This window comes from Anguilla anguilla, chromosome 5 (assembly GCF_013347855.1).
Source record: "Anguilla anguilla isolate fAngAng1 chromosome 5, fAngAng1.pri, whole genome shotgun sequence".
Classification (NCBI taxonomy): Eukaryota; Metazoa; Chordata; class Actinopteri; order Anguilliformes; family Anguillidae; genus Anguilla; species Anguilla anguilla.
Window position 1 is genome coordinate 37,411,806 of NC_049205.1, and position 10,604 is coordinate 37,422,409.

A 10,604-nucleotide genomic window follows, 5' to 3' on the forward strand; every position below is an offset into this window, starting at 1 on the left:
AGCTAACCAGCAGATGGCAGTGGTTTTCTTCCCTATCTCATGGTTGCTTGGTTAAATCTCAACAGGTCTGTTAATTTATTGGTTATCCCTGATTCTGCGCTGTATTCGACAGCTTTTTGAGGCTCAGGCATGCCAGTCAAAGCATTTACAGTCAACCATGCTTTTTGGAGAGCTTCTTAAGTTCAGTGGCCCTTATTTATCTGAGTAACTGTTTTTTTCACATCATAAGTGTATGCTTTCACGCTACATTTATTGTTTCCCTGCTTCTGATAGAAAATAAAAATGCCTTGTGAACCACAGAAAAAAAAAAAAAAAATCTCAGGAAGAAGATTTTGTGAAACAAGAGAAGTGCAAAAAATATTCAAGAAACCTGGAGCTCTTTGCTCTGGACAGTTGGTCAGAAACATGCCAGGAGAGAAGTCACTGTCTACAGAGCCAATGAGATGATTGTGGTGTATTGTTCATTTAAAAATGTTATTAGTGGTGACAGTAAATGACAGAAACTCCTGGGGGCTCTTCCACCTATGCCTGCAGCTACACCAACCCCAGGGGTTGGTGCTTATTGTGGCTTCTGCTGGCTGGAACGCAAAGCACTGGTGGGGTCACGGTCATTTTCCCTGGGTGACCTTTCCTCTGACTTACGACCCGAAAACATCCGCCCAGCGCAAAGCCCTGTGCGTGACATCACGCTGACCCTGAGACAGGAGCTGATAAGCAGCTCTCCGTCCTCTGCAGGCAGCGGGGTCTTCCATGGATGATGCAATCGCCACGCAATGTGAGCATTCTGCCGACTCCAAATATAGATCGCGAGACTGAATATTGGCCTGCGGCATAAGATTTCCCCTTCTTCGTTTCAGAACCAACAGATTACCTTCTCTCTGATCGCTGTGGAAGGCTCAATTGGCACAAGATGCAAAATGCCTGAATGCCTGGGAGCTTGTGATCAGCCTCCATTTATTCATAAGGGACAGAGATCCTCCCTCTCTTTTTTCCCCCCTTTTCTCTCTCTCACCCTCATTTATTCTCTGCCTTTCTCCATTTTCCCTCTCTCCCTCACTTTCTCACCCAATTCCTCCCTCCCTCCCCCTCTCAAACACTCCCTTCCTCCCTTTCTTTCTGTATAGGTGTGACGTTCAGCCTTGTGCCCTTTTGAGCCAACATGCTTGTGTACAGGAACAGATGTCAGATGTCCTGGCGCTTGGATTTGCCTGCAGTGGGTTTCCCAGACTTGACCCTGAGGGCTAATGACGCAAAGGCTCTCACACTTGTCTTAACATTCGGCCAATAATGAGAATTGCAGGCAGCTCATTGATGATGGGCTTAAGGACCATAAGGGCTATGACCTGATAAAAAAGGGCGTTGAGGAACCGAGATAAAAACCCAAGAGAGGCTCATTCCATAGAGCCTGCAAATGCAAAGCTATTATGGAACAGAAGCAGTGAAATAAAAACGACTGCAAAGACACGTCTCCATCTCATTTATCATTTCAAACGGTCAACCATTCTGACCTATCCCATGCACTTTTCCACATACACTGCCCTTTATTGCCACATGTTGAAAAGACCTTGTGCTTATAGTCACAGGAAAGAGTAAGAGAGGAAGAGCGGCTATGGTGGGAGTATTTTTGGGAGGGGTCACTGCAATGGTGATACATCGCTCCTTTGAGGAGATAAAGAAGAAATATAAAACTGGATGTGCTAAGTAGTTTCCCCCCTCAGGAAACCTGTAGGTCACCATGCAATTTTTTTCCCAGGTAGCAGAGCACATCAAAGCGTTTGCCGATAATCCCACGTCCATAGAATTAAGTTTCAAATCCGTGTCCTGGAGATGGCATCAAAAAAAAAAAAGGAAAACAGACAGGGATTTGCAGAGGAAGACCAATGAGAGGAGACGACACTCCCCCCATGGGACTGGAGCTTTTGGGAAGGATTAGCACTTCTCAGGGTGTGGCGATCATTACAGGGAGGACACGAAGCGGGGGGTTCGGGGGGGTCCTTTTTTTAAACAGGAACGCTGACATTTTCTCTAGCACAGATCACAGAGGGACCTGATCCTCGCATCACAAGTGGGGGGGAGAGGGCTGGAGAGCAGGGGATTGCTGTCCAGCAGTAGCTCTCTTCTGCGTGATTTATTGGTGTATCTGGGATACCGCCTCTCTCTCTGCTGCCTCCCAAGCCACTTCGACTGGCCTACAGACAGCTGGGCAAATAATGACCCATATCACCCCGTCTCTGTCAATACAACCGAAACCCCCCCACCCACTTCCCTCAGCTAGTCGGCCTAGCAACTAGCCCAACTGCCCACCCACGCTACGCGGCTACACTTTGTGTCTCCTATGTGTGTGTTCCTGTACAATAAAAGAATTCTAAATGCTACAGCAAACAAGAGCGGGTGACACAGAGAAACCCAAAGAATGGGAGTCAGGGGTCTCAGTGCACAACTCTGTAAGAAATGATGGAGATGGGCAGCAGCGATGTGATGATGGGGCCTCAATCTCTCTCTTTCTCTGGTTTTGCATATGGGGCATTTTTATCTGCCACATTTAATGAGAGCAGTGTATAGCGAGTCAAAGGTTGCAGTGTACGCTCTTCCTGGAGGCACAGGGGAATGACTCATCTTCATAACAATGGCAACTGTGCCAGTGTCAAAAAACAGAGCATCCCCTGCAGGCGGTTTTACGGAGATTTACAGAGTGCGTCGTTAGCACGTCTTATTATCAGTGTAGAGGGAGACTGGCACTCTGGGGGTGACTAGAATGGCAAGACCTGTCCTTTCTTCCTTCTCTCCTTCCACATCTGCCTCTCATCCTTTACTCCTTCTCCATCTACCCCCCCATCCCAATTTCCTCTTCTCTCTATGGTATCTTTTGCAGCTCTGGCAATGTGGTGAGAGGGTGCTAGTGTGGGAGACGGTTAGAGAAGGGTTTCTATTCCATTTTTCCACTGAGGTAGTGGCAGTAGTACGTGGCAGTGGTGGTTTGCAGCTGAGGTTTGTGCGTGTTGGCATTCCCTGAGGGGGAGTTCCTTCCCTCTCCTTCCGCTACGGGTGGTGGCTGTTAATGCAGACCTGTGAAGCGAGCAGCTGTGACCCTAAGTGTGTGGCTGAGCTACTTCAGTGGCTACCCAAGCATGAACTTGAGGAGAAGGAGGCCTCGGATTGTGCTGTTAGCTTTCAAGATGCTTCTGTGGAACAGCTCTCTTCAGGGCACATGCTGGGTGTTGATTGGCTTCCGGCTGAAATTTACGAGCGTTTCTATGGAGTGTTAGGGAAGGACCTTCTTGAGGTGTTTAATGAGTGTTTTGCAGTGTCATTCATTACTTACTATGTGTCAACAAGTAGTGCTGTTTTTGCTTCAAAAAAGAGGATTTGTGGTTTCTAAAAACTGGGAGACCAATACTGAATGACAAAAAACTGCTTGGAAAACAGCATTAAGGATCATTTTGGTACAATTTTGCACAAAGACCAAGCATATTGTGTGCTGGCCTTCTCGATCATGGCCAGTCTATTATTTATTTAATTTGTTGTCCATTGACGACAAGGAAAAGCCTTTGTGTTGATCACACTTACCTTGTGGTTTTGGGGACTACTTTGTATCATTGGTTAGGTTGCCCTATTGCTTTTTGTTACAGTGAGGGTATAGGGTTGGTTGAGCTGTTCACTGCTAATGTTTAGGTTGATTAGGCAACATGTCTGTAGCTTTACAAGCTTCACAACTATTTATTTAATAATTTTTCATAAAAATTGAAATTACAGGTTATCAATAGCTGGATCATTAGGTGGCTCACCGCTTATTGCCTTGTGCAAATCATGTGACATTTATAGTCTAAGTGACTTCGACTTTGGTTGTCTTCAGGGTTTTCAAATAAAATGAAATAAAAAGGTTTCGCGCGTACGTACTTTTCATTTGATGAACTGGGAAGGTTTTGTGATGAACGTGTCTGCCTGGTCCTATGTCGGCAACATTTTACACACTTATTAGCAATTTCTATGCATTTACAGTCATCTAATGTGCAACTTTACTATTTTGCCTTTGCCATTTGGGGGCCCATTTCAAAAACCCTTTGGAGGCCCCCTGCTCACCAACCACCAAACTATCTTATAAATCAAGCCACAAACAATGGCACACAACTGAAATTAGTCTAATCACATCTCAGTTAGATTTACAACCTTTAGCTTTCAAAAATAACAATCATAGGGCTATAACTCAGACAAACGCTGCACCCAGCAACTGCATTTCTTATTCATTGCTGTAAATAGAGCTGTGCGTATTCAAGCATGTTTCAAACTCGTGCCAGCTATTCACGTTGGCATGGTGTTAGTCAGTTACTCTCAGAGGGTAGGTGGTTCTTTTGGGGATATTCTTTATAGAAAACATTTTTTTTTCAGTTTATGATTGAGTCTTGTTTCAGTTGTGAGGCCCGTTTCAATTGAAATAAATTAATCGTAGAAAAGGCCATCTATTTTGGTAATAATGGGGTGGTGGGGGGGGGGGGGTGGGATTTAAGTCTTGAAAGTGCTTACCTCTCAGTTGTTTACATCTCTATCTTTGTTCTTTGTTTTTGTATTTCTGTGGGGCGGAATGATATAATAACTGAATGCATGCACTGTATTTCTGTTAAATCTCAGAACATTGGTTCCTTTCCTCCTTCCATCCTTCAATATCTGTTTCTTCTACTTTATACAATCGGCATATCCCCCATCTCCTCTTCTCTACCTACCTCTACTGCTTCCCTTCATCTCATTCTGCCTTCTATCCATTACCATTTACCTTTGCGTTGTCTTCTCGATCTTGACCCTTCTCTCCTTCAGTACTGTAGCTTCCTTTCGTTTATTCCACCTTCTGTTCTTCTTCATCTACCAACCCACCTTCTCTCCTATCTACATCTCCCATTTTCCTCCCTCTGCCTTTTCTGTCCAATTCCTTTCTCTTGCTCCTTTGTTCCTTTTGATACTTTTGCTCTCTATCTCCTCCTCACTTCCAATTCTCTTTCTCTAGCTCTCTTTTTCCAAGGTCCTTGCATTGACTCACAGAAGCGGCAGTAAGAATAAATAACTGCGCCATGTCACTGAGCAGATAAAGCCGAACCTAAAGGCTTCTTCTGTAATCGTCCCATCAGAGCTGCTGTGGTATCACATGCGCTACCATGTGAGACGTAAATGAGCTTCCCCACACTCTGATGCTCACACACACACCCACACACACACACAATGACATAGAAATGCATAAACAACATGCAGCACAGGCCAAAAATATTGGGCCACCTGTGGTTCTTTTGTTGAATAACAAACCAAACCAAAGTATGCACATTTCTTTCAATTTATACCTACAATAACACAAAAAGATTATTAAAATTGATATGATAAAATGATAAAATGACAAAAATGATCTTAGACACAACTTTCCTCAAAATAGCCTCCTTTGGCTTAAATTACAATTAAACAAATTACTGGAAGTATATCCAATCATTTTACAAACGGGGGAGAGAGGTGGAGGGGTAATTAAATTGACTTTAAAACCACAGGTAGCCTAATACCATTAGCCTGTAGTGTAAGTAAAATAGGCACTAAAGCTGCAAGAAATATGGCAAGGAGATGACCAGGAAGATCAAGAGGCAGTAGACAAATATCTTGTGGTGTAAAATTGCACCACAACTACAGGAAGAAATGGCGAGAGTGAAACAGAAGCTATGATCTGCTGGTCTAAAAGGAATTATTTGGTCATCAACTGTAGAGGTCTTTCGTAGACTACCAGGCCTTCTGCAATCACTGAGCAGATTTTGTTTTGCTAAGCCTACGGTTTGGCCTATATCTCTGACTGTTTTTATTTATTTATTTTTTTACCCCCATGGCTTCCTTGACTTTCATTAGCAGGACTCCAAAGGCAAAAGTCTATAATAAAGACTAGATACCGAATGCTGTCTTATACCTCCACTAAGGAAGCAATTAAACACACCTGACAAATCAAACACACCTGTGAACCGTTATAACACAGATCTGTCACTGGCTGTCCTTGCGTCAAATTAGACATTGTGAGGGCAATATAAGTAAAGTTCCTTTTATACAATGCAAGCAAATTGTATTGTGGTGTCGTTTCACCTTCCAGTAATGTTTGTTATACGTTGTGTAGCGCCGTTGTTCATACATGCCAGTAACATTACATTTTAGACATTGTGGGGACTATAAAATGAAGTTCCTTTTAATGTTGCACGGTCTTGTTCTCACGTCCCAGGAACTTTTCAGTTACGTTGGGAAAACATTGTCATTAGTTCATTGCAAAATTCATTTTAAATTATTAAAATTTAAATAGCCTGCAGTACATGCACTTAGCAGAGGCTTTTATCTATTTATGCGACTTTGTTGACATACATACGTAGCAGACTCAGATTAAGCATATTGCTCAAGGGTACAACCGCTGTGTCTTATCTGGGAATTGACCTTCAGCCTTCAAGTTGTAATTCCTTAACCATTACATCACGCAGGCTAGGGCTCAGCCCATTGTGGCCAGAATGTATGTCTGAGCAGTGACTTTCAACTGCTGACTTTAACTTACATTACAACAGATGACATAGCAGCAATGTACCATTGTAACATTCAGGCAACGTCATCTGTGCAACATTGCTGGGGTGACAGAAAACTACATTCCTTTGCAGTAACCTACCATTGCAATGCTCAGGTGACACCAGTTGTCGAACGTTGCCTGAATGACAAATAATGACATTACTTCACAGTTGTCAACCATCATCTGGATGGCAAAAAACAACATTACTTAATTGGGAAATTGGGGCAGCCTATCCTTGTACATGTCAGGCAATGTAAGTTGTGGAATGTTGCCAGTATGTCCTAAAATCAAATATGACAAATGTTCTACCATGCTGAATTTTGTGAGATTTTGAGCATGGGAAAGGCGTGAAAATGCAGTGAGAGTCAGAAGAAAAACAATAATAAGAAGATGAAGAATCCTAACAAAAACAATAGGTATCCTCTAAACCACTGGTGCTTGGCCCCCTTAAATATCCATTTGTCCCAAACGTTATGGAGCTGTTCTAACCCTCCATCCCATAGTATGGCAACGCACAAATGCACATACATGCCCACACACCCACACATACTCCCTGCTCCCAAGAGATTACACTCCTTAACCCCGTGAAGTGCTTTGACAAGCTTATATAATCTGTGTTGAATGTATCTGCATACATTATAAAATGTTGGATGTTCATTCTCCTGCACAGAATCACTGACTGATATTTCATGTGTGTTTTCTGAGAGTCAGCGTCTGGTTGTGTAAAAAGAGACGAAAAGCTCACTGCCGTGTGTGCCCACTGTGGTTTAAGTGTCTTCTCTCCTGCAATTTGGAGACAACACATTAGGCCTGGTATATTGACGAGCATAGGTGGGATCATTAGTGGTGTGACGGACCAGAAGGAGACATGGAAGATGGTCATTAGTAGCCCCGCATTCCTGATCTCTGTGGTAACCACTTGAGGTAGCCAGGTAAAACTTCCTAAATTAATGGGAATCTTGAGAATGTGTGGTTGTTCAGTGTGATTAGCTTGATAAGGCCTTGTGAAAGGTAGAACATACCATTCTACTTTAGTATGACCTTACATTAATAGTGTGTACTGCCTCTTGCAGAGTATTTCTTTTCTGTTTATCAAACCATCTCCTGATTACTGTTCAAAACCACTTTAATCCCTCTTCATTTACTTTCGTCTGAATCCAGTTTGACGGCGATGAGGGTGAAGGATTTTCAAGTATTGCAGAACTGCTGGTTCAGTGCCACCATATTACATGCTTTTCCTCAAGTTGAAAGGCCCTCTGGGGTTTTCATCTGTAGAAGAAACTCAGCAAATGTGCTTGTTTGGATATAACAAGCATCTGACGGTTGGTATAGCAAGTACAGCTACATTGCATGAGTTCTCAAAAGTTGCCTTCTTTACCCCCTTCAAATATGTATTGAGAAAACGAGGAAGGAAAAGAGGAGGAAAGTGTTCATATGTACTCATCCTGTTCTGATTTGACCTGGCTTAATTTACAATCACGTTATATAAAGTATAAGTGGTGCAATATTTTGTTTAATTGTCGATTTAATTAATATATTTAATTTCTTTAACGTACATTTTTGGGGTTATCTTCCTGCTACAGGCTATTTGTTCATGTTATCAACATACAGCATGGCTCTTTGTAAACTGTCATTGTGATTTGCATTTGCAAGATGTATCCTTCCTTCATTCCTATGTTGTGCTTATACACCAACTTCTGTCAGCCTTTCACTACCTTGTTTAAAGCAAAGCATTGTGGAACAAGCAGTTCAGCAAAAGATGATTGCTGTATCCTTCAACAGAATGAATCATGTTTCCTTTTGTTCTTTATTAAAACAATTAATTTGTCATGACAGTAAGCTTTAACCCCTTCTGGGTCACATGGAGATGAGTGGAGAAAGAAGGAAGGCAAGATGAATTAAAAAAAAAAATTGATCATGTCATATATCCACTGTACCTTGTGTCCTGACTTGGAAGACCCAGTACCATTCCTGGATGTAATTTTGCAGATACATTCTCTGATATCTTGCAAATTGTCTTAACCTACAAGTTGTAATACATGTTATCATAAAGAAAATGTAATCCTTGATATTGTAAAGAGATGTAATCCTTGATATTTCTTCAGAGATCTAAGGCTCCATTTAAATTTGAAGATATATTTCTTTAATATGGAATGATTGATTGTTCTTCATTACAGCGCTGATGAGCTGCGTGCTCTATTGTGTGGTCGTGCTCTGGGGCCTAATTAACGAAGCATACATTATGGTTTATCACTGTAGTATCATACAAGGATGGAGGATGGAGAACTGTGATTTTTTTATTGAATAGCTGATTATATGGTCAACATGACCGCTGATTTGATCTGTGCTGGTTTGAAAATCACAACAATCTGCCCTCCATAATCCAAAGCAGCGAGAACTGAACCTGAGCCACAGGTTGGTGTTAAGGGTCTTGGTGCCAAAACCATTTGACCAAAAGCGCAACCAAAAGTGGCAAAATCAATGTGCAGAAATTTAAAAACAAATAAAAAAAAAACAGATCTTTAAGTTATCTTGTTTTAAAAATAATTCATGGGGGAAGAATTTGAATCCAATGTGACACAACATGCAGCAATACCTACCCTACTGCCCACTATCACACTGACATTCTCCTATTTTCCATTTGGTTCAGTTTCTTCCCATGTGCATAATATTTTATAGAGAGGTCTCTTTCAGGGGCCACGGGTCACTGAATTTCAATATATCATCCCTCAGAAACCCCCACTCCTTCCTTCACACATCACAGTCGCAAAAGCGAACAGAGGAAGTGACATCGCTGCAGAATAACCCCCCCCCCCCTCCCCCCACATCTCTTCCCTTGGGGCTAAGGCAGGTGGGAGAGTATGTGCTGGTGTGTGCATACATGTGCACATGCATGTGCAGCAACCGTTAATCCATGTCTGTGTCTACCCGCTCACTGAAAAGGTCACCAGATGGATTTTGGAAAAATACATACAAATCTGGGCTTTCTTATCTTTTTTCTCTCAGTCAATGCAATTTCCATTGTCTGTGTGGCAGGCACATATGTTTAGCCTTTTTCTTGCGGGGGGGGGGGACATTTATTAGATTATTGCTTTCGATGCTTTGCCTCATATGGCTGCCTCAAGTCGATAATTCCATCATACTCAAAACAGAGAGATAGAGCTTTGAAATCCAGGATGTTTTCAGTGCCATTACCAAAGTATAAACATTGTGAGGACCATTAGCAGAAGGGGAGAGACCCTAAAATTGAACAATCTATTATGGAAATCACAGAATTGTTCAAAGTCGCCTTCTTCTGCCCCAGAAATACCTAGCGGGAGCTGACAAGATGGTTTCCATTATTTGTGATGTGTTTTTTTTACAGTCACTTGGGAAGCGTGTTACGGCTTGGCAATCTGGAAGCAGTAAAAAAAACAAAAAAAAAAAAACAGGAGGGTAAAAGAGAAGAGGAAAACTTCAGAAGGAGGTGAGCATGAAAGTTGGCCAGTCTGCCCTTTGAACTCACCCCACCCCACCCCACCCAACCCTGGCCCTTCATCTTTCTTAGCTGGTCCCTTTGAGCTGCTGAAAGCTGCAGTGTGAAATGGCAAAAGACAGATGCACCTTCCTCCCAAGGAGAACAAGACTCTCCTCCCTCTTCTATGCCGAATCGCCACTAGCTCAGCAGGGAAGGGGAGGCTGGGTTTGGGGGGCAGAGGCAGTCCGGTCCCGGTTTGTCTTTCACTCTTTTATGGGGCCGGTCTCGCCCATTCTGCAGCTTAGGGGCTGGCCCCTGTATCCCACCCGTGCCCCTCTGCAAACACAGCTCCCTGTTTTCCCCTGATTTACAGTCTGTGGAGATAATGAAGAAAACAGTGCCGGCCGGGGTGGACCCGGCTAAAGCCACTTTGTCCCACTGATCTGCAGCTGATAGATGGCTTAGGATTCATAATCAGAGCTCTGTCTCGCGGCACATCGATTTCAGCGAGGAAACAGTGGACAGTGGACATGAATGCTGGGTGTTTTGTGCTGAGTGGACAGTTGTGTTGTGCCTCAGGTGCCGTGA